Raw genomic sequence first — 23,476 nt, 5'->3', positions numbered from 1 at the left:
CTAGGTTCTTCCACATCTCTTCTTCGAAACATAGATTCCATAATAGAATTAGCAACATCAAGAAGGGGGAAGAGATTTTTGAAGAAGAAGATGAAATAGTAGGAAAGGATATTTCCTTCTTTTCTAATCTTCTTGAGAAAGACAATAACTTGGTAGAACAAGATCAGATGGAAATTTTACCTAATATCCTATCTTTGATTCAACTTGAGGAGAATAAGATGATTAGGGCTATTCCTTCTCCTCTGGAAGTGGAACAGGCTATTTTATCCCTTGTTGTGAAAAAATCCCCAAGTCTGGATGGATTTTTGTCCTTCTTCTTCTAGATGTTTTCAAATGTGGTTTAATGGGATGTAACTAAAGTAGCGCAAGAATTCTTCTAAGCTAGAAGTCTTCTCAAGGAGATAAATGCTACTTTCTTGGTGCTCATCCCAAGGTGGAAGGGGTAGACTCTATGGATCAATTTAGACCTATCAACCTATGTAACTCTTTCTATAAGATTATTTCCAAAGTGTTGGCTTCAAGGATCATCAAGGTTCTCCCCTCTATAATTGCTCCCCAACAATTTGGTTTTGTCCCTGGAAGAAAAATATTGGACTCTATTATGATATTCATGAGGTGATCCACTCTTTGGAGGAGGGTAAGAGAGAAGGGTTTCTTCTTAAGTTTGAGTTGTCTAAGGCTTATGATCGTGTGGATTGGACCTTTCTCTTCAATGTTCTCAGGGCCTTTAGGTTTAACTCTAGGGTTATCAAACTTATAGGCCAGTTGGTTACTACTACCTCCTTTGTTGTGCTATTTAATGGTTCCTCTTTAGCTTTTTTCAAGCCTTCCAGAGGTCTTAGACAAGGAGATCCATTATCCACTATTCTATTCATTATTTTGGCTGATTGTCTCGAAAGGTTGATTTCTACTAATAGAATTTTAGGAGCTCTGACTAGTATAAAACCTTCTTCAGGCCCCTTGGTTGTTTCCCATCAAAAATTTGTTGATGACACTATTATGGGTGGGAAAGCTACTGCAAATGAAGCCAGGGAAGTGAAAAAGATTATAAGCTCTTACTCTAGGTGATTGGGGTAGCTTATCAACTAGAAAAAGAGTTTTTTTTTCTTCATTAATACTCTAATTGTGCATCAGAGGAAGATCGCTGCTATTCTAGGATATGATATTGGTTGTCTTCCTTCTAGCTATTTGGGCCTCCCCTTGCAGTTGAGGCCCTCAGATTCTTTCTAAAATAATATTTTAGACAGGTTTAACAAAAGACTAGTTTTTTGGAAAGGGGTCACTCTTAGCCAAGCTAGAAGGATTCAACTTGTCAAAGCTACTCTTCATAATCTTCCAACCTATGCTTTGAGTCTTTTTAGGATTCCTAGTAAGTTTGTGGATCACATGGACAAGATCTAGAGGGACTTTCTTTGGTCTGGGTCAGAAGGCAACAAGCATTTACACCTAGTGGCTTGGGATATTGTGTGTCTCCCAAAATAGAATGGTGACTTGGGCATAAGGAAACTATGTCCTTTCAATAGAGCCCTCCAAGCTAAATAGGTGTGGAGAATATTTTCTAGTAAAGGGGAGTGGAGGGACATCATGGAGGAAAAATATCTTCATAGATGTTCTTTCAAAAAGTTTCTTTTTTGTGATTCAATTCCTAGAGGCTCTAATATTTGGAATGGTCTTCTTAGTGCTAGAGATGTAGCAATCAGAATGGCAAAATGGAATGTTGGGAATGGAGAGGGAACTCTTTTTTGGTAGGATAGTTGGCTGATTCAAGGGGCTCTTTTTTTCATCCTTGAATTTGAGAGATGGTCATGCATTTGCATCTAGAGGGTGGGGAGATTTGTTTCTGAGTATAGACATGAACAGGGTTGGAGGGATCTAACTATCATTTCAATGGACTTTGAACCCCTTATGAATATTCTAATCTCAATGCTTGCAAATGAAGATGAGGATAAGATTATTTGGGAGGATACTTCGGATCGAACCCATTTGGCATCCTTGGGGTACCAAGCTATTATGAAGCAAGATTTGAGGCCAAAATGGGCTAAAGCCTAGTACCCTGGTCTTACCCCAAAAATCAATATTTTTTTCTAGCTTTTACTCTAGAACAGGATTCTAACTATTGACAACTTGTGCAAGAGGGGACATCCTATTCCTAATAGATGTGTCTATTGTAAAAATTAGGTAGATATGGTGGATCATGTATTTATCCACTACTCATTTTCTAGAGAGGTCTAGTCTTTATTTAGTCAAGCTTTTGGGTTGAATTGGTGTGTTCCTAGCTCAGTTATAGACTTCTTAAGGTAGTGGGATAATTCTTGGAAGAGTTCTAGTCTCCATACTATTAGAAAATGGGCTTTGCCTCATTTTGGATGGGGTATATGGAAGGAATGCAATAACATGATTTTTAGGGATACTAACCATACAGCTAGAGTAGCATCTAAAAAAATTCAAAATTCCCTGTTGGAAAACTATATGTTTATAAAAGGAATTAACCCTTTTTCAAATGAAATTAAGAGAATTGTAGATTCTCAAACTAAAAGGAAGGAGTGTTCTCAGACATTACCTCCAAAAGGTTAGCACAAGGCCAACTTTGATGGTGTAGCTAAAGGCAACCTAGGAGAGGCATGATGTGGAGGTGTGATAAGAAATAGTCAAGGGTATGGGATCATTGCGGTTACTTTCCCCCTAGGTTTTCAAATAAACTATTATGTTGAAGCCAGCACTACCCTCTAAACTACAAAATTGGCTAAAGATATTGGGGTCAAATGTTTGTGGTTGGAGGAGGACTCTAAAAACATTATCAAATTCCTAAGAGGTGATCACCATCTAGTCTGGAGTATAAAGAATAGTATTGTAGAAATGAAAAATATTTTTCTATCCTTTGATAAGGTCTTTTTGTCTCATGTGTACCATGAAGGTAATGTGGCTACTAATTGGATGGTGATTAAGGGTGTAAGGATGGACATGTCACAAAGATGGGCAAGTGGAGAGGTTTTTCTACTGGACAAAAAAAGTATTATGGATTTGGAAAGGATTCAAGGGAAAATAGGCATCATTAAGGGTAATAATGGTAGTTAATATTGTTTATATGTCATATATTGTATGGAAAGATCAGCAGAAGCCAATCTAGAGGGTTCATTATTGGAGAATTTGTTGGCACATTTTATGGGTGATCTTAAGGGTTTTTGTTAATTACTATATCTTTTTCTTTTTTGAGGGTAGAGTCAAGTACAGGTTTGGGGAGATAAAACAAGTCTCAACTCAAGGAAACCAAAAAACTTATAGGCACTGCTATTCTATTTCTACAACATGGTAGGAGAGAGGCATAGAAGGGAGCCAAAGGGGGAAGCAGAGAAGTGGAAGAGGTGATCAAAGGTGTGGAAGAAATTGAAGGAAGGAGATTTCTTGTCCTTTACTAAAAAACTTCAGGGCTGGGACTTGAAGATCACTGACCTAATGGTGAAGACATGGAGAGAGGGGAAGGGAAATATTGATGGGGTGGACTTTCAAATCAATGAAGAGGTTATTGCAGAGGTGATTAACTCCCCAAAAAAGGGCATTAAATTCTATAGGGACAATAAAATTTCCCTAACTGTGATTAAGGATTTTGCTAGGGATTTGAAGGAAATGAAGGAGCTTGTGAGGACGGGCGTCTATTATGAGCCTACATCTATTAAGAAGCTATGGAGGTTTTTCCTTAGGGAAATTATATCCTATATCATGCTCGACACTAGGTTTGATAGGATTCGAACCCACCATTTCATTATCCTTAATCATTTCAGGTATGGGACCAAGATTTCCATTCCCTACTATATATTTTTCTCTACTAATAAGAGTATAATGGACTATAAGAAGAAATTTTACTCCAACCCTGCCTTCTATGAGGGTTTGTTACTACTCATATATGAGCATTTTAAAGCTCAAAATCATGGAAGGGTTGTTGCCCAGAAGGTAGTTTCTTCTAAGGAAACTGAGAGCTCTTACCTCCACTCAGACATGGAGGTAGTGTAGGTATGCACTGGAAAGAAGAGGAGGTCAAAAAAATCATGAAGGATATGGGTAATAAGAATAAAAAGAGTTCAGAGAGAGGCTTAGAGAAAAGGATAAAATAGGAGGAGGAGGAGGAGGAAGAGTATAATGATGAGGAAGAGGGGATGGACTTGGATAGGGAAGGAAATGTGAGAGAGGTAGGACTTGGCAAGGCTTAGGTAGGTACGAAGGAGGCAAGCTCAGTCAAAAGGAAAAGAGGAGGGGATAAGGAGGTTAAGAGGGCTCAAGGCAAGGGTAAGGAGAGTTTTTTTGAAGCTTGGGGACAAAGGAAGGAGGATGAGGGCATGGTTAAAATAATGATTTCTCTAGATGAAAAGGGTAGAAAAACTATTTGGAGGAATTTCCATGCAAGTGCAGCCAAGATGGGGTTTGTCAAAAAATAAATAAATCCAAAGGTGCTCGAGGGAAGGGATGGAAAAATTTAGCTAGAACAACTTATTGATACTAGACTAGTTATTCTAAGTGACAATGTGTAGGAGACAAGTATGAATTTCCTAAACAATGCCAAAATATAGCCTTGTGGACAACTTTCAGTCCTTAAAATGGACATTTCATGAAATCAAGGAAATAAAGTATAGACTACAGGGATAGGATAGGCCAGGAGGGGTGGGAGAGAATGTCAAAATTGGCAATTTGGAAGCAAGGGTTTTAAAGATTGAAAAAAGGATGGAAAGGATGGAGACTACACTTCATAGCTTTGCTTATCAAAGCCTTAACATTATAAAAGGTCTAAATGATAACATCATTTAGTTGCATGGGATGATGGAGGAGAATAAAAAGGGCAAGGAGGAAAAGGACATAGATGGGAGCAGGATGACTAAGAAGGAGGAATCCTTGTAGGAGGAGAGCCCAAGCAAAAAGAGTAGAGTGAAAAAGAGAAAGAGGGATGAGTTGGCTTCTCAGGAAGATAGTCACTCAAAGACTAATGAGACAGAGGCCAAGGAAGAGATGGAGTTAAAGAAAAAGGAATTGGGTAAAGATCTCATTCCCTGATCACTCTTTCTAGTTTTTTTGTTTTCCTGGCTTTTGGCCTTTTGGTTTTTGCTTTTGTATGTTGGTTAGGCTTGGCCTATTTTTTTCTATTTCTTAGTAGCTAGACCTAAATTGTTAGTTTACTTTATGTTGTTAACTAGTGGGTTTTAGGAACCCCTTTAAAAAACTTGTTTTACTTAATCAAAAACATGAATGACTACTTTTTAATATGAGATTTTGATTAGAATAGTAGTCATAGTATTTTGTAGGTCAATGACCATAATGACATTGAAAAGAATATATTTTGTTAAATATGTAGCTAATTTTGTGGTCTAGATTCTACTTCAATTTTGATTTAGTTTAGTTGGATTTATTTGAACTATATAGATCATTTTAGATTGCATTTTTTTGTGAGAATTTCTATGAAAATAAGAATGGTGCCTGATGCCTCAGGGTTTTGTATTAACCTTAACTTCTAAGGAAATTACATTGTAACAACTTGACTTTCTAGAATGGAAACTCATCAAGGTTACATTCATGACAAGATTCATTGAGATGACTTCTGATTTGGAATTGTTCATAAAAAAATTTGAGTTCTTCTAAAATCCTTCGCAAATAACTCTTAAATGCCAATATTGAAAGACAAAATTTGAAACCAACAATTGAGTTACTTATAATTATTTTTTCAAGAGCTCTCTGAATTTTGAAATGAAGTTACAACTACCTTCTTTTTTATTTATGGTAAATAATTTTCTAATTTATGCCTTTAACCAGAAGGCAAAGAAGGAACACTAACATTCATTCATCAACATGAAATGAATGTGAACCTTTATTTAAGTAACTTAGGAAAATAAAATTATATATATAGTGCACATGATATCTAATCAATATTCTTAGTTATTAAGAAATAGAATGGAGATATAACACACCCTCATATATTTTGATGCATAAAACCACATGATTTCATGACACACAAAATCCCTGATAAATGAGGACAAGACAATATTTAAAATGTAACCAGAGTAACCAAAAGATCACTTCCAATTGGAGAAGAATAGATTCAAACCAACAGATCTCAAAATAAACTTCTCTTCATTCCAAACATACAAAAAAATAACCACATGGTCACTTTTCTCCTACACTAAAACCAGTTTACAAGTATAAAATGAAATCACCTCCCTTTAGTTCTCTGATACAAACTAAAATCTAAAAATTTCTTTTCTTTCCTTGAGAAATATACCATCCCTAAAATAAAATAAAAACCTGATGCTATTGACTTTCCCCATTTTAAAGAATTTCCACCCAAGTAGTTCCCAACTACCCATAACTTCTTTTTATTAAAATCTATTTCCCAGTAGGTTCTCCTCATATAAATTTTCCCACAAATGCCACATGTTACAATAATAATTAATTCTTTTAGATAATTAATCATTTCAAATTCTCTGTCCAATTTATCCTACCCCCATCAACTTACCTACTTCACCATTTTTGCTTTCATGGTCACATTACAATAGTAATATTTAATTCTTTGTAGAATTAATTATGTGAAAAAACAATGTTACCTTAAAATAGTTTGATATTTAATTATTTTGCATGTGTGATATTTTATTCTATAAAGAATTAAGTCTAATGCAAAATAATTTATAAGGATTTTATTTTGAAAGTATATCTTTTTATTTTTTATTTTTGAGAGGGGATTACTTAGAGTTTGAAAACCCTAGGTAACAGTAGATCTAATTGGGGGCTTCATTCTGTGCCACAATGCTGAAAACTTTGGAATGTTTGTTTGATGCTATCTAGTGCCTTACTCATTGGACCATAGTCACCCTCTAATATGTTCTCATATGAAAAGATTTTTTTGGTCAATCTTTTTGTTGCAACCCCACTTCAAATTTGGCACATAGATCTCCACATTATTTAAAAAGATCTCCATGATTAGAACTAAACACTTCTTTAGATATTAATTCACCTAGAAGACCATTTCCTAAAAATTGTTGACAAACATTATAACTTCTTAAGCTCTAGAAACTGGTGAAAAATAGGAGGAATTATCCCTTTCTTTTTTTTACAGTGCATTTGGATCTCAAAGAAAGTATCTAAAACCCAATATTAACTAGATGCATATTTATGTAAATATTATTCAGCTCCTATCACCTATTAGCACCTTGTTAAATGTAGATATCTCACTTTATTATTATAGTTGAAAGATAAAGAGCCAATTTTGCTTTTGTGTTTTTGGCACATATTTTAGACATCCAAGCAAGTTTTGTGACAAAACATACAGATTATATTATTTCTAGTAATTTATATCATGTTGATGTATTTGACTTTCACAAATAATGCATCATATTGTCATTCACAACCATCTCTTAGGCACCATTCTCCCATGCTCTTTATTGAGAAAATGAATCTACAAACTATGCTATTAGACAATAATGAATTTTAGATTGCTACCACTTTGGGACTTCCTAAGACAAAATATGTGTTTTTCATAACATCCCACCATAGTTTGATGATACCAAACATAAGGACACAGGGTGTTTGGGTTCAATTTTGCAATGTTAGCTTACACCAATTTTAGTTCTGAACATGCAAACTCAATCACAATAATTTATGTATTCTTAGCAAATGCCTAGATAGGGAACATTATTTTTCATGGCATATTTCTTTGCCAATATTTTTTCTTGTACACCATAGTGGTTAAATCCTCTAGGAACCTAAATACCATCTGAACCCTTTAGAGAAGTTTTATGCAGATGTATGACTATCTAGTGCCCCTTTTTCTGTTGTGTCTTTGAGGTTAGATGTTGCAATCAATTCTATTGTTAATTTCCTATTACATTGGATTGAAGTATATTAATGAAGGGCCTTAATAACAAATACACAAGCATCTAATAGTCCAGTGTATTTTTTAGCCATTGAAATTCTCACTAGATCTATAAGGCTATCAGATTCAGCCACTCTAGAAGTCCATTCATGTAGAGAAGGGATTTGAACAACACTTAAGGGATCCATGTCCCTTTAGAATCACTTCATGATACTTTTGATCCACTAGTAAGAGAGGAATGTGCAAAATGTTGGGAACATCATACATGTTGAGGATATGCCCAGCTCAAACATGACAAAATTGTGATAGCTTGTCATTAATCTTTTCTTCTAAATCTTGTGCACTGCAACATGTTAGAAGATAAGGTGTCAACCCCAATTCTTGAAGTTCCTAGATACTATGTTATGTTGGCTTTGTTTTCTACTCACCACAAATACCTAAAAAGGTACAAGGCTAACATGAACTAAACAAAAGTTTCCAAGGCAAATACAATAAGAGAGTTGACACAAAAATCCTCAATAAATATCATCAACTCAATGTCTCCAAAAATTCCCTCTAGCTCAATGACACATACATTCACATCTCATGTGCTCCCATCCATAGGAATGAGAGCTCCACACTCAATCCATTCTTGAATGGCATCTATAATATGTGGAAGCACCTAGACAATGTTTTTCAAGTAGTCCCCTCTCTATTCTTTGTCAATAGCAGACTGATATATTTTTCTAGTGGTAATATTATTGTCTCAAGTCAAGGTCACATCTAAAAATCTTTCATAGTTACCTTGATTCAAATAAAGATCTATTTTGATAGAAGTTGCAAATAGTCCATGCACCTTCTAAATCACCCTGATGCCACCAGAAGTTACTATCTTCCCATTATTATCATTAATCATAGACCACATACTGACTTCTTTGTCTTTTTCCTTTGGTTTAGGTAAGCTATTTCATCTTTCAACCAAAGGATAGTCAATACTAACTTCCATATCAACATTAGTTTCATTTGTACCATTTAAGAAATCTTCACTGTCAAGAAATCCTTCATCATAGGTTTATGGTGTTGTTGGTGTTCTCTTGAATTCAGAGCTAGAGCTATAGATTTTGATAAAGAATCTTTTGTGTCAAAGAATATCTCATCATCTTCATTAGTTTCTACCTTTGTGTTCAGTCATCTTATTACTTTAATAACAATGGATTGGACATCCTTTCATAGTGATTTCATGGTTAGACAATATCATGTGTTTACTTAAAATAGTACACTGACTTCATTTAATTTGTCAACCCAAAAGTGTAAACTTGAGAGGATGACTATAAATTCTATTCTCTAATTCTCCTTCAAGTCATTACAACTAATGTGAAGGAAATTTTGAAGGAATTCTATGCTAGCAACTGAAATAACAACTTAACTTAAAGATTGAAAGTAATGTTGCAACGAACCTATCTATTCACCTTCGTTGTATGAACAATTCATTGATACTATTATCAATGGCTGCAGGAGCAACACAATTCTATCTTGCAAGGAAAAAAAACATGGAAATGAAATTTATTCTAACAAAATAGTTCACTCACCAAGTGGGCCCCCTTGGATGAGTGAACAGAAAAGACAATCAAGATAAAAGAAATAGACTTAAACTACTCATTGTATTCATTCATGGTGAAGGAATTACCCTTGACTAAAAATTGAATCACACTCAATTGCTATGAAAATCAACCTATGTTCTTCTTTTTCCAAAAAAAACTTCTCTTGAAGCTATAGTAGATGTTATTTAAAAGGAAACTATAACTAGTCCCTAACTCTATGATCACTCCATTAATGAGGATCAACTATAGACTCATAAATTTTGAAACCAAATCACCATTAACCATGAATAAATCCTCTAAAATATAGCAAGTTGTGAAATATACTTTCATCTTTTGTTCTAATAGAAAATGTATAATGAATTCCTCCACTCATAATGATTCAGCAAGCCAGTTGGCTCTGACTTTAATGCTAAGGTGTTGACTCTTGAATATCCACAGCAAGTACCTAAAAAGCATTCAATGCACACACCACTTCCACATACATATATTTATTTTATCATCAATATTAGAAAAGGTGTAAGTTCAAATTATCACTCTTGCAAATCATATGGCTACAAGAGGAAAACTATCCAAGACATAGCATAAATGAGGAAACATTTATCAACATGCAACATCACTTCATTATACCATTTTTGTCCATAGATTCAAGCAATTATAGCATATTTGAACAATTCATACTTCTACTTAATGTCTCATCATATATAGAGCATATACATGAAAACATAAGTTCATTTTCTTAAAACCATAAAGTCATGATTGTTTTTGCAAGATAACTACTTAAAAACAAGATAAAAAGATCTTAAAACAATGGCCTTTTAGAGGCCCATCACTCTGCACCATTTTTTCTTTCATTGTCTGCTTCAGATTCTATTGCACTACCACTATATTTTCCATGTTCATATTCACTTACGTCATGCTCTTTTGAACAAGAGTGACTTGCATCAACAACTATGGTCTTCACATCAACTTTTTTAGCTTCTAGTTGACTTAGAGTGTCAAGAAGATTAAATCACTTTTGCTCCAAAAATTATAGCTAACTTTTCAACTCAAAAGAAATTTTAATAACAGGATGTCTTCACAACCCTATGTTAGTTCATCATTCAATCATTCTGCATCTACATGACATCTAAGTTTATCAGTTGAAACAATAGTCTCATCAAAAGGCATAAGAAAATTGGTGTTGATTGATCTAGAAGGAAAGTGATATTTGGCAGCAACTAAAAATTTAGTCCATGTTGTGTGATCCTCTCTAGAGTGAGTTCTTTGGTGGAGTGTCTTAGTACCAATAAATAAGGAGAACCATTTGTCATCTAATCTACTCTTACAAATAGAAGATACCTTGCTTCACTTTGGGATCATCAAGTATTGGATTTTCAAACCAAACTCAACTAGCTGAAGACTGCTAGAAAATGTTGTAGAGTCTAACCTCCAATTTCATTTGCTTCATAATTTTTAAATCCATATCAACAAATCTATTATGGGCATATCCTCCAATCACCCCATTCTACAAGACCGTATTTCAACAATTGTTGCCCTCTAATCTTCCATGATGCTATAGTAAACTTCCACAAAATAGAAACCCTAAAATGTCATGAAGTTGTTGTTTTTCCTTTTATTTTTTGCTTTTACTTTAGGGATCCCCTTTCTATTGTACCACCATGACTAAAGTATATTTTAATATAATAGAGTTCTACACTATAAATGTGCACTTCTCTAAACCCTTCTATCCAAGTTATCCTATGAATTGGAATACTTGAATGGTGGCTTAGAGCTCCCTATCCATAGAGTACAAAGATGTGTGTTTGTGCATATGAAGAGCTCTTAGTTGAGCCTTAGAGACATACCTTTCTAGTAAACCATGCAACAGGAGATTTCTTAAACAAGAGAAAGAATACAAGTGTTATTAGAATATATAGTCCACTAATATAACTAAGAGGGAGGGGGGTGAATCAATTATCCAACTATCATCACAAAAATTAACCTTAAACAAACATAACCGTGTGAGTAATATAAACTGAAACCACAACAAGATACTCATATACAATCAACATCAAATATGTTAACTAGGGAAACCCTTGATTAAAGGGAAAATCCCAATGGGGATAGTACCCACAAGATGATTTACTAATATAAATATTCCTTGTTAGAGGATAGGCCCAGTTAGGAGTCTCTTACAACATTCAATACATATGAGTCCCCGTTAGGAAACTTTGAATCCCTATTAGGATATTCCAACCCTGTTAGGAGTTGTGCCAACCTTCTTAGGAATTGTGCCAACCCTATTAGGAGTTGTGCAAGATAGCTAGACCCATTGCCCAAATAGCTTCAAGGTTAAGATCAAAGAAACCATTGTCAAAATGATCTCTACATTATTCCTTTCAAAATAATAGAGCTAAAATTTACTTCCTTCCTCTATCTTTGTCCTATCAACCAAACTTTTTCTCTTTCAGATCTTGTAACCAAATCTCATACTATGCATCCAATGCTTACTTACATGCATTCAATAAGCATTCTACTCCTACTTGCTCTGTGCACTAATACTTTACATTCCATTTGGTCTTCTTCATCAAGATGCATTAAAAATAAGGAAAAAAATCTTTTATACCTTATCTTCATAATAATTTCTTGAGTTGGCCTTAAGGCTTTCCCAATTAATTAAAATAAGATAATTAATTAATTCACAATTACATGAACATTGTTGGCTTACAATCAATGTGAAACTTCATATGTGTGAAACCACATCTTATGGACATGTTGGTGTCATCATAAAATTGCTCTCCATTACTATGTGACTATACATCTCTTCATTACATCTTAGATGAAAGATAGTGATAGATCATCAGAACTTTGTTTTCCAATGCTCTATTTCTGCACTACTTCTAGTAAATCAAGTGTAACTTTCATACACCATCGAATCAGACTTAGTCCTTTTAATAATGTTATCAAGACAACCTCAAAAACATTTCCTCCACTATGCATCATCTAAAACATCCTCATCTTCTACGCATCATAAGATTACTGACTACTATTCTTCTAGTGTTAATAGAATTACTGCTATGTTGACATCAATGACAAATACAGTTACAGTCATGAATGCAACATATCAATACTCTCTGATGCTTAGGATACTCCCCCAATGTAGTATCATAAAAATTCATGCTAACAATCTCTCCCTTTGGCATTTATGGCAACATAGATGAAAAACATATAAGTTCCAAGAATTCCAAACAATACCCTACTGGTGTTGTTGTTGTTCTCATCTTCTCAAATCCTCTTCATCAATCAAATTTTCAATTCTTTGTAACACTGCTCTATTCATCTACTTCTTTTAGGATCAACAACAGTTGTTCATAGTAAACAACTTCCAATACTTTCTAGCTGCATTTGTGCACTTACACTTTATTTTGTGCACTTACATATTCTTTTGCACATTTACATGAATCTTTCTAAATCTCCCTAAAGAGATAACTCTCCCCCATTGATATTCCAATAGGTACTTCTCTTCCTATTTATTAGGTACATTCTCTTAATATTTTTTTCATGCACATTCTCTCCCCCATTGACATTAATGTCAAAGGTGTCAACCACATTTACCAACTGTTACATACCAATTGTTAATCAGCTTCTCAAATCATCAACTAGCTTGAGTGTCCAAAGAAATTATTTAGTAATAATTACCAAGATTCCTCCATGAATTAGTATATACTAGATACTCCTCCATTTAGGAAGTATTAGCATTTAGTCTAGTCTAACCATAGTGCTCTATACCACTAGACTGATGCACTCCTTGCATCATCTACTCTGAAGTAGGTAGGGGCATAACCCCTAGCATACCTCTTAGGTACTCAATATTATCTTCAAGCAATGGCTTCATAAAAATATCTCAAATCCAATCTTTAGTACTTACATATTCCAATCTTATTTCCTTCTTTGTTGCCTTCTCTCTCAAAACATGATACTTAATAGATATGTGCTTTGTCTTAGAATTCAATATTGGACTCTTAGACATATGTATTGTACTTGTGTTATCATAGTAAATGATAATAGGCTCTGTAAACTTGATCCCAATATCCTTCAACATTTGTTTCATCCACATAACTTTATTACAATTATTTTCTGTTGCAACATACTCTACCTCAACTATACTTTGAGAAATACAGTCTTGTTTCTTGCTCAACCAAGAAACCAATATTTCTCCAAGAAATAATACTCCATCAATGGTTTTTTTTTGTCATCCATACTACCTACCCAATCTACATTAGTATATGCACACAAGGTAAAATCACTTGATCTATCATACCAAATTCCATAATCAGATGTACCCTTCAAATACTTGAATATCCTCTTTACTATTGCATAATGATACTCTTTAAGATTAGCTTGAAATCTTGCTACAATCCCAACAACATTTGCTATATCTGGTCTAGTGTGAGTCAAATATTGCAACCTCCAATCATAAATATATACTTCTTTTGCTCAACTGTAGGTGTTTCATCTTTACTAGATAACTTGTGACCAGTTATCATGGGTGTACCAACAGATTTGTAGCTTTCTAAACCAAATCTTTTCAACAAGTCTTTCAGATACTTGGTTTGTGAGATAAATATCCCATCTTTGTTCTGTACAATTAGCAATGCTAGGAAAAGCTTCATTTCTCCTATCATGCTTATTCCAAATTCATTTTTCATCTCTTCAACAAACTTATCACTTTCTTTATCATTTCCTCCAAATATTATGTCATTCACAAATATTACAATGATAAATAAACCATCATCAATTTCCCCCAAATACAAATTACCATCTATTTACCTTTGATAAATCCAAGCTTAGACAAATACCTTTCCAACCTTACATACCAAGTTCTAGCTTCTTGCTTCATACCATAGAGTGCTTTCTTTAGTCTTCATAAAAAATGTGTATCTTTTGTCAAAGGGAATCCATCAAGTTGCTCAATGTTAACTTCTTCTTCAAGTTCTCCATTCAAAAAAGTTGACTTGACATCCATCCGATAAACTTTAAAATTCTTACTTGTTGTATAAGCCAAGAACATCCTTACTGCTTCCATTCTTTCCACAAGTGCATATGTTTCTTCATAATCTATGCCTTCTTGCTATGAGTAACCTTTGCAAACAAGTCTAGCCTTATTTCTCATAACTTCTCCTTGTTCATTCATTTTATTTCTGAATACCCATTTGGTTCCTATCACATTCTTGTCTTTAAGTCTAGCAACTAATTCCCATGTCTCATTCTTCACAATCTAACCTAGTTCTTCTTTCATAGCTCGCATCTAGTGATCATCTTTACATGCCTCATCTATGCTCTGAGGTTCCACTTTGGAAATCAGACACAATTCCTCATTTACTCTATTCCTTGTCATCACACCTTATCCTTGCTCCCAATTATCTGCTCTGGAAGGTGATTCTTTGTCATGTTTCAACTAGAAGTAGAATTTGAAATCTCAACTCTTATCTCTTCTCTAGATACAGATCTATGTTCTTCTCTACGCTCAACAGATACATCATTTTTCAAGTCATTGTTAGTCTCAAAAAGAACTTCAACATTATGTCTAACAATTCTAGAATTATCCTCTTCTTCATTAGAATTATTAGCTACCATCTTCTCTTTAGTACCAAAATTTTCATTAATCTTTACATTTGCGAACTCAACTATTGTCTTAGTTCTATAGTTGAGACATCTATATGCTTTACTTTTCAATGAGTAACCAAGAAACATACCTTCATTGCTTCTAGGATCAAACTTACCAATGTCATCATCTCTCTTTATGTAACACTTACTTCCAAATATTTTAAAATATTTGACCAATGGTGAATGACCAAACCATAACTCATAGGGTGTCTTGCTCATACTTTTCCTAATATGTATTCTATTCAGAGTATATATTTTAGAGTTAATTGCTTCTCTCCAAAATGTCTTTGAGACATTATTCTCAAATAACATCACTCTTGATGCTTTTGCTGCTGACTTGTTTCAACAATCCCATTTTGTTTAGGTGTTCTAGGTGAAGATAGTTGCCTTTTGATTCCATTATCTTCACAAAACATGTTTAATTCTCTACAAAGTGAACTCTCCTCCTCTATTTGATCTCAAACATTTAATCTTGACACATATTCATTTTCAACTCTATTCTTGAATATCTTAAACTTCTCAAAAGCTTTAGACTTCTCTTTAAGAAACGCTACCTACATTATCCAAGTGAAATCATCAACAAAAATCATAAAGTAACTTTCACCATAGAATCCTCTGGTTCTTGCAGAACCACTCAGATCTGTGTGAACAATCTCCAATTTCTCTGTTGTAGAGAACTTCTTGCTAGGAAAACACACTTTCCTCTACTTAGCCAAAATACATTCCTTGCAAATAACATTAGTAGGCTTAATAATCTTAGGCAGATCTTTTACTACAAATGTACTACTAATTTTCATAGTTTTATCAAAGTTTATATAATAGAACCTTATATGAAATAACCATTTGTTATCAACCTTTGCAACCAAACATGTTATTTTAGTAGGATTCAACTTAAATACATTACCTCTGGATCTAGTTCCAGTACCAATCAGCTTACCATCTTTGTCTTTGATAATGCAAGTCTTTTTTGTAAACTACAACAAATATTCCTTGTCTACCAACTGTCCAACACTTAGCAAATTATGTTTCAAACCATCAACAAAATAAACATCATCAGTGTTAGTTGTACCATCAAGAGTAATAGATCCAATCCCTATAATATAATAGGTTGCATTGTTACCAACTCTAACAATACTGACATCATGATTTATGAACTTAACAAATTTGTTCATATCACCAGTCATGTGATGTGAACATCCACTATCAATTATCCAATCTTATTTCTTCTCAACTTCTGTAACTAGAGATTTTTCTTCTCTTATTTCTCTATTAAGATCATCTTCCTTGATAACCACAAATCCTAATTCATCACCAGTTTCACTTTGTTCTCTTTCATCAAATTTTTCACCATCATTAGCATATAAAAAATTTCTATCCTTATCTCTTCTAGGCTTAAATTTTCCTCTAAATTTGTTCTCTCTTTTAGGACATTTAGATGCATAATGACCATATTCATCACAAGTCTAACATTTAAATATTTTCTTACCATCATTCTCTCTTCTTACCAGAAGGACTATTACTTCTTTGATCTTCTTATCTTTGTCATATATGCTACTACTGGCAAAGTCTCCTCTTGCACTTGCACTTCTTGACAAATTAGTTCAAATATTTAGAGCACTGAAAGTTGTCTCAACTCTAGCTGATTCTCTAGACTATCTCATTTCTATTTCTATAGATTCTAATCTCCCAAGAAATGTTTCCTTTGTGAAATATTTGGTGCAGGGCATAATAAGCTGAATCATCTGAGTTGTTTTTTTGAATGGTGGTGTTAAGCTTTTCAAGATCTTCCATATAACCTGATCATCTTCTTTAGTTCCACCAACAAACAAAATTCCTACAACAATTTTTGATATTCTTCCTACATAACTTCTTATAGATTCATCTTCCATCATCTTAGCATCTTGAAATGCACAAATCTAAATTTGCAATCTCATTCTTTTTGCACGAGCATCACCTTCAAAAGTAACTTCTAATGCATTCCAAATTTCATGAGAAGTTTGAAATGTATTTACCTAATTACATTCATTATCTAGAAGAGCTGACAATAAGGATTCTCTAGCTCTCATGTTACAGATGAATAGATCTCTTTCTCCCTCACTGTATTCCTCTAACTTTGATTCTTCAACAATTGTCTTCATAGCTTTCATTAAAAACCAAATATCCTAGACCCATGCATAGCAGATGAGTCTTCATCCTTTCCTTCCAATTATCATTTTCAGCCCCATCAAATCTTGGACTATCCTTCCTGAACGTATTCTTCATTGATCTCCCAAAGTTGTTAAGCCTTACATTCAAGGACCTGATGCTTTGATACCAATTGTTAGAATATATAGTTCACTAATATAACTAAGGATGGGGGTGAATCATTTATCCAACTATCATCACAAACATTAACCTTAAACAAAATTAACCATGTGAATAATATAAATTGAAACCACAATAAGATACTCATACACAATTAGCACTAGATATGTTAACTAGAGAAACCTTTGATCAAAGGGAAAGCCTCGGTGGGGATAGTACCCACAAGATGATGTAGTAATATAAATATTCCTTGTTAGAGGATAGACCTTGTTAGGAGTCTATTACAACATTAAGTACATATGAGTCCTTGTTAGGATACTTTTAATCCCTATTAGGAGTTGTGCCAACCCTATTAGGAGTTGTGGAAGATAGCTAGACCCACTACCCAAATAGCTCCAAGGTTAAAATCAAAGAACCCACTGTCCAAATGATCTCTGTATTATTCCTTGTAGAATAATAGAACTAAAATGTACTTCCTTCCTCTATCTCTATCATGTCAATCAAACTTCTACTCCTTTAGATCTTGTAACCATATCTCATACTACACATCCAATGATCCTTTAGATCTCTTGCATGCATGCAATAAGCATTCTACTCCTACTTGCTCTGTGCACTAATACTTTGCATTCCACTTGATCTTCTTCATCAAGATGCATTACAAATAAGGCAAAAAACATTCCTTTATACCTTATCTTCATACTGCCAATAGTGGCATGTTGTGATGGTTAAGTTGTTGCATTGTTATCCTTGCCATCAAGGTTCAAATCTCATGGGGATGAGGTCCCCTGTTTGTGGCCTCACTGGTTCATAGCTCTAGGTCAAAGCGTTTACCCCTCTTTAAAAAAATAAAAAAAAACTTGTCTTCATAATAATTTCTTGATTCGGCCTTAAGGCTTTCCCAATTAATTAAAATAAGATAATTAATTAATTCACAATTACAAGAACATTGTTGGCTTATAATCAATACAAAACTTCACATGTATGAAACCACATCTTAAGCACACATTGGCATCATCATATGACTATTCTCTATCACTATGTGATTGTGCATCTCTTCATTACATCTCAGATGAAAGATAGTGATAGATCATTAGAACTTTTTTTTTAAATGCTCTATTTTTGCACTACTTCCAATAAATCAAGTGTAACTTTTGTACACCATCGAATCAAACTTAGTCCTTTTAACCATGTCATCATGACAACCTTAGGAATATTTCCTCCACTATGCATCATCTAAAATTTCATTAGCTTCTGTGCATCATAAGATTATTGATTGTTATTCTTCTAGTCTTAACAAAATTACTACTATGTTGACATCAATGACAAGTCCAGTCATAAATGCAACATATCAATACTCTCCAACGCTTAGGATACTCCCCTAATGTAGTATCATTAGTATTAATGATAAAAAGTGTCCAAAAGGAGTTCTCAAATATGCAATTCAAGTATGATCTATACTAGAATGAGATGTAAGAATGCATCTATACTAAGTCAAATGAGAGTATTATAGCTAATGAGAGCAATTTTTTTGGATTAGATTGTGTGAGTTTTTTTAGCATCAACGTTTTGGATCATACTACATGATCCATCATCAGGATGAGAGACAACCAGAATATGATTTCATATTCTGGTTGTCTCTCATCCTGATGATGGATCATGTAGTATGATCTGAAACGTTGATGCTAAAAAAACTCACACAATCTAATCCAGAAACATTGCTCTCATTATTAATGGATTGTGGAAATCTGATAATGTTAAGTATTATAGCTATCCTAGTTAAATTAGGTGATCAAGATTATTACAAAAAGGAAAGATACACTATTGAAAATATATCTAAATTACTTGCAAATGAATCTAAGCTAATATGAGAATGGTGATGAGAGAATTTATACAAGAAGTGAGAAGTTCTCCACAAGCTCTAAGAAAATCTATTGAAAAACTTGCAGCATAACAATACTCAAGAACATGATCCTTTGAGAAAGAGAGAGCTCTCTCTTTTAAAGATAGATAGGCAATTGAGATCAAGAGCAAGAAGTAGAAAATCAAGGGTTGATTTATAGTTTTGGCATGATCCATGTGTAAGGGAAAGTCAACCAATGAAAAGGAGTAGACTTTTCATGTGAGAAAAAAGCCTTTTCTTTTAATTTGTAAATAGAAAAAGGACTTTATGTGTGCACATTGAGTGGGTTAAAAGAATGGGGTCTTTTATTTTATTAAAAGGGGACATGTTCTTTTAATCAAATATGGACTTAGGATAATATAGTCAAACTTTAAGTTAAAATAAAATAAATTAATTTTTAGCATTTGGCCTAAAGAAGTGATTAATTAATTTTACCTCAATGCTAAGAAGGGGGCTAATAGGCTAGATGATCATTTTTAGGTGATTACATTTGCCCCTCTTTGACTAATGTGTTATCAATCTAGGAACACATTACATCAAAGAATATAGAAGCCAAGTAGGCAACAATAGATAGAGAGATTTGATTTCAAAGAATGAAATGCAGAAAGAGATAGCAAGTCTTGAATGTGCAACCTAATAGAAATAGTACTGAATACTAGAAAAGATATGATATCAAAACTCAAGAAGAGTACTAACATCAAGCAACATAGATAGATCAAGAGCAAATAAAAAGATCAAACATATGCTCCTAAGAAATAGATAGTTGTAGCAAGTGATGATAGAGTACTTCTTCCCCCTTGGGATCAAAATTGAAATGAGGTAAAGGGAATGTACAAATGAGCTAGATATGAGAAATCTGAGATATACAAAAGTCTATGATGACAGGTATGAGATTAGAACTAGAGTGACCATAAAGAAGAGATAGAATGCCCCAATTTTACTAGAGTTGACCAAGAAGGATAAAGAATAGGAATTAGGTCAAACCAAGTAGAAAGATGATTTAGAAGTGAAAGATATGAATTGAGGTAGGTACAAAGAATATAAATGGTGAAGACATGGAGAAATGAAGATTCCTTAGAGAAGATTCAAAGATTAGACCTCAAAAGGTCAACTAACTGCATAGAAGAAGGTAGAATTTTGAAATGTGATTTTGACTATCAAGATGAACTCAGATTTCTATTTTGATCTTGGAAATTGGATCCAAGATGTCAAAATTAGCCAGGGGTGCAATTTTTGTGGAATTCCAAGGAATTTAAAAATTGAGTCAAAATGCGGTTAAAGGACTATATAAGGGATCCAAGGGTCATTTTGAATTCATTTGTCTTTTGTGATTTTGGATAGCTTCTGAGTGATTTTGAGAGAGATCATGGTGCTTGCTAGCATTCCAACTAACAGACACTATTTTGAGTGTAGTCAGTTAGACAATTGGCCACCTAAGCATGAGGCCTTGGTAAGTCTTTTAAAATTTTATGCCTTTTTTAGCATTTAACACATTTTTAATGTTCTTTTAGGGTTTTTGACATAAATATTGTGTGATACTTTAAAATTATCACACGACTACTTTGAGAAGTATTGCATAATACCTTTTTCATACAAAATGTATCTCATGCTTTAGAAAGTTCTATCGCATCAACCCTACCTAAATATCACATGGCATGGTGTGAACAATTGCCCAACATGAAAGTATCACCCGAGAAGTATAAGAAGTATTGTGTTATACTTAATGAGAAAAATGTATTACCCAGTTATTATGAAAAGTATCACAGAAGCTATTTTTGAGTTTTTTTTTAATGTTTAGTGTCAAATCTTTCATGTGCGAGCACTATTTTCTATCACTTTGATTAATTGATGATGTTCTTGATCTATTTGCAGTTGATATTGATTTTTTTTATGTTTCTTTGACTTGATTTTGTAAATTGTCTTCCCCACCCTTTTGATCAGAGCCCCCAAGGTGGTGGGGTTGTATTTCCTTCGTCATCTGGATGATGATGAGAAGGCTTCAATAGTGAGCATGGGACTGAGGTGGTTGACATGCATGCCCCATACACAAGTGAACCATGGATTGTTGAGTGCTTTAGTTGAGCGGTGGCACAACGAGCACAACACCTTCCATTTGCCTAGTGGTAAGGCTACCATCACTTTAGAGGATGTATACTACATCTTTTGGGTACTATGCCATTGAGACCATGTGAGTATGATTGTTATGTATTTATGCTCATTTGTTTTAAGTTATTATTATACATATGAGGTGTGTTGATATGAGGTTTTTCATGTCACAAGTTTATTACGATCATACCTCGATAGAGGGGAGGTTAGCACTGTAATAGCTATTTCAAGATGTGACCATCCTAGATCAACACCTCAGATGGGAGAGGTTAATAGATGATTATGGAGACCAGTATCCATTGCCCTACCTTTTTTTCTCACTAGCTACCCAAGCTCTAATCACTAACAGGGGCTAGAAGGGATTTCCTTTAGGATGGGATTGATTGGTAGCAAACTTGATTGGGTAGCCTTGAAAGATAGCATGGGGACTTGTAATCCTTGTTGACATGTATCATGAGCTCCATGAGATAGCCTACTGAGATGGGTAAACTTGGGAAATTTGTATATTGTTGGCCCAGATATAGGCATAGGAGCATATTGCAATGATCCGACTGCAGGTGTAGTCACAAGAGCACAATGAGCTATTCATCTTTAGATACACAGGGTTCATCCCTAAGAGTCATAGTGGGGATGTGACTTACTACTGGCACCTTTTTGATGAGATCACTTCTTCTTTTTGGTGACCATACCATCAGTCTTGTAGATGGTCAGACACATGGAAGTTCTTATACATGCACTATAGTCGGCCACTAATGGGAAGGCTCTCAAAGATTGTAGAGCAATTTGTGATTAGCCAAGTATGGTGGCAATTTGGTCATAGATAGGTGATCTCAATGGAGACCACCACCTATGCTCAATTTCATGATTAGGAGGCATAGGGTTGGTTTCCAATCTTGGATTACTAGACCACTTTGAGGGATACTACATCATTAATGTAGAAGCATTGGGACTATTGCCTAGATCTGGCAGATGTCGAGGTTGATCCAGCCTACTTATATGAGATGCAAAGACATCCCTTCTCAAGATTCACATGACCAGATGCACCACATGTGGTATCAGATGGGGGGAGATGGTTTAGATGGTAGAGGAGGCAAAGGTAGGAGTCATAGGCATATAGAGGTCAGGAGGAGTCCTCGAGTAGGTGGGAGGAGGGGGATGCAGGCCGAGGTCACAATAGAGGAGAGTGAGGAGGAGGAGGAGGAGGAGGAGCATCCATTGAGATGCAGGAGAGTGGAGTGCATGGAGCCATGATAGAATTAGCCTACTGAGGGAGATGGAGAGGAGGAGTAGGATGATCAGATACCATATTCTAGTTTCTTTTAGTGATATACATGATGGAAGCATTAGGAAATTCAATCTGCATAGGAGTTGTATCTTACAATGGAAAATTAGCAAGATGATTAGCTATAGCTTTCCCCTTAATAGCTTTTTGTTTGACATATTGAATGTTATATTCAAAGAGAATCATCATCTATTTAGCCAAATGTCTAGTAAGTGCAACTTTACTCAATAGATATTTGAGGGGATTAATCTTTGCAATGAGATGCACTCTATAAGCCAACATGTAGTGTCTAAGCTTTTGGGAGGAAAATACCATTTCAAGGAAAGCCATCTCAATGTTTTTTTAGTTTATCTAATAAGCCGTCAAAGTGTGACTAATGTAATAAATATCACACTCTTTTGTCTCATCACTTTGTGCTAATGGTGCTCCTAGGGAAGAATCTATAGTTGAGATGTATAGTATCAAAGGTTTTCCTAGTATGGGTAGCATCAATACTGGAGGTTTAGCCAAAAACCATTTGATTTGATCTAAGCTTTGTTGGTATTCTTCGTTCTAGATACATATGGAGCCTTTATGCAAGTTCATGTTAAAGGATTGAGCTTTATCAAACAACTAAGATATGAACCTCCTAATAGATTATAGATGTCCCTAAAGACTTTTTAATTGACTGATATTCCTAGGACGAGGCATTTTCATGATGGCTTGCACCTTTTTAGGATCAACTTCAATGCTTTTTGTTGATATTGTATAGCTTAACAACTTCCCAAATGTGACACCAAAGGCACACTTTTGGGGATTTAACCTAAGCTAAA

At 34.4% G+C, this 23,476-nt stretch overlaps 1 pseudogene; it reads right to left on the bottom strand.

Moving 5' to 3' along the window:
- Positions 1 to 7,640: 7,640 nt before the first annotated feature.
- Positions 7,641 to 23,476, bottom strand: part of LOC149542977 (CTP synthase-like) — a 50,890-nt pseudogene continuing 35,054 nt past the window's right edge.

The sequence above is a fragment of the Cupressus sempervirens genome, chromosome 8 (assembly GCF_028749045.1).
Source record: "Cupressus sempervirens isolate cs-2001-9-10 chromosome 8, ASM2874904v1, whole genome shotgun sequence".
NCBI classification, from domain to species: domain Eukaryota; kingdom Viridiplantae; phylum Streptophyta; class Pinopsida; order Cupressales; family Cupressaceae; genus Cupressus; species Cupressus sempervirens.
This window is presented reverse-complemented; position numbering and strand designations above follow the sequence as displayed.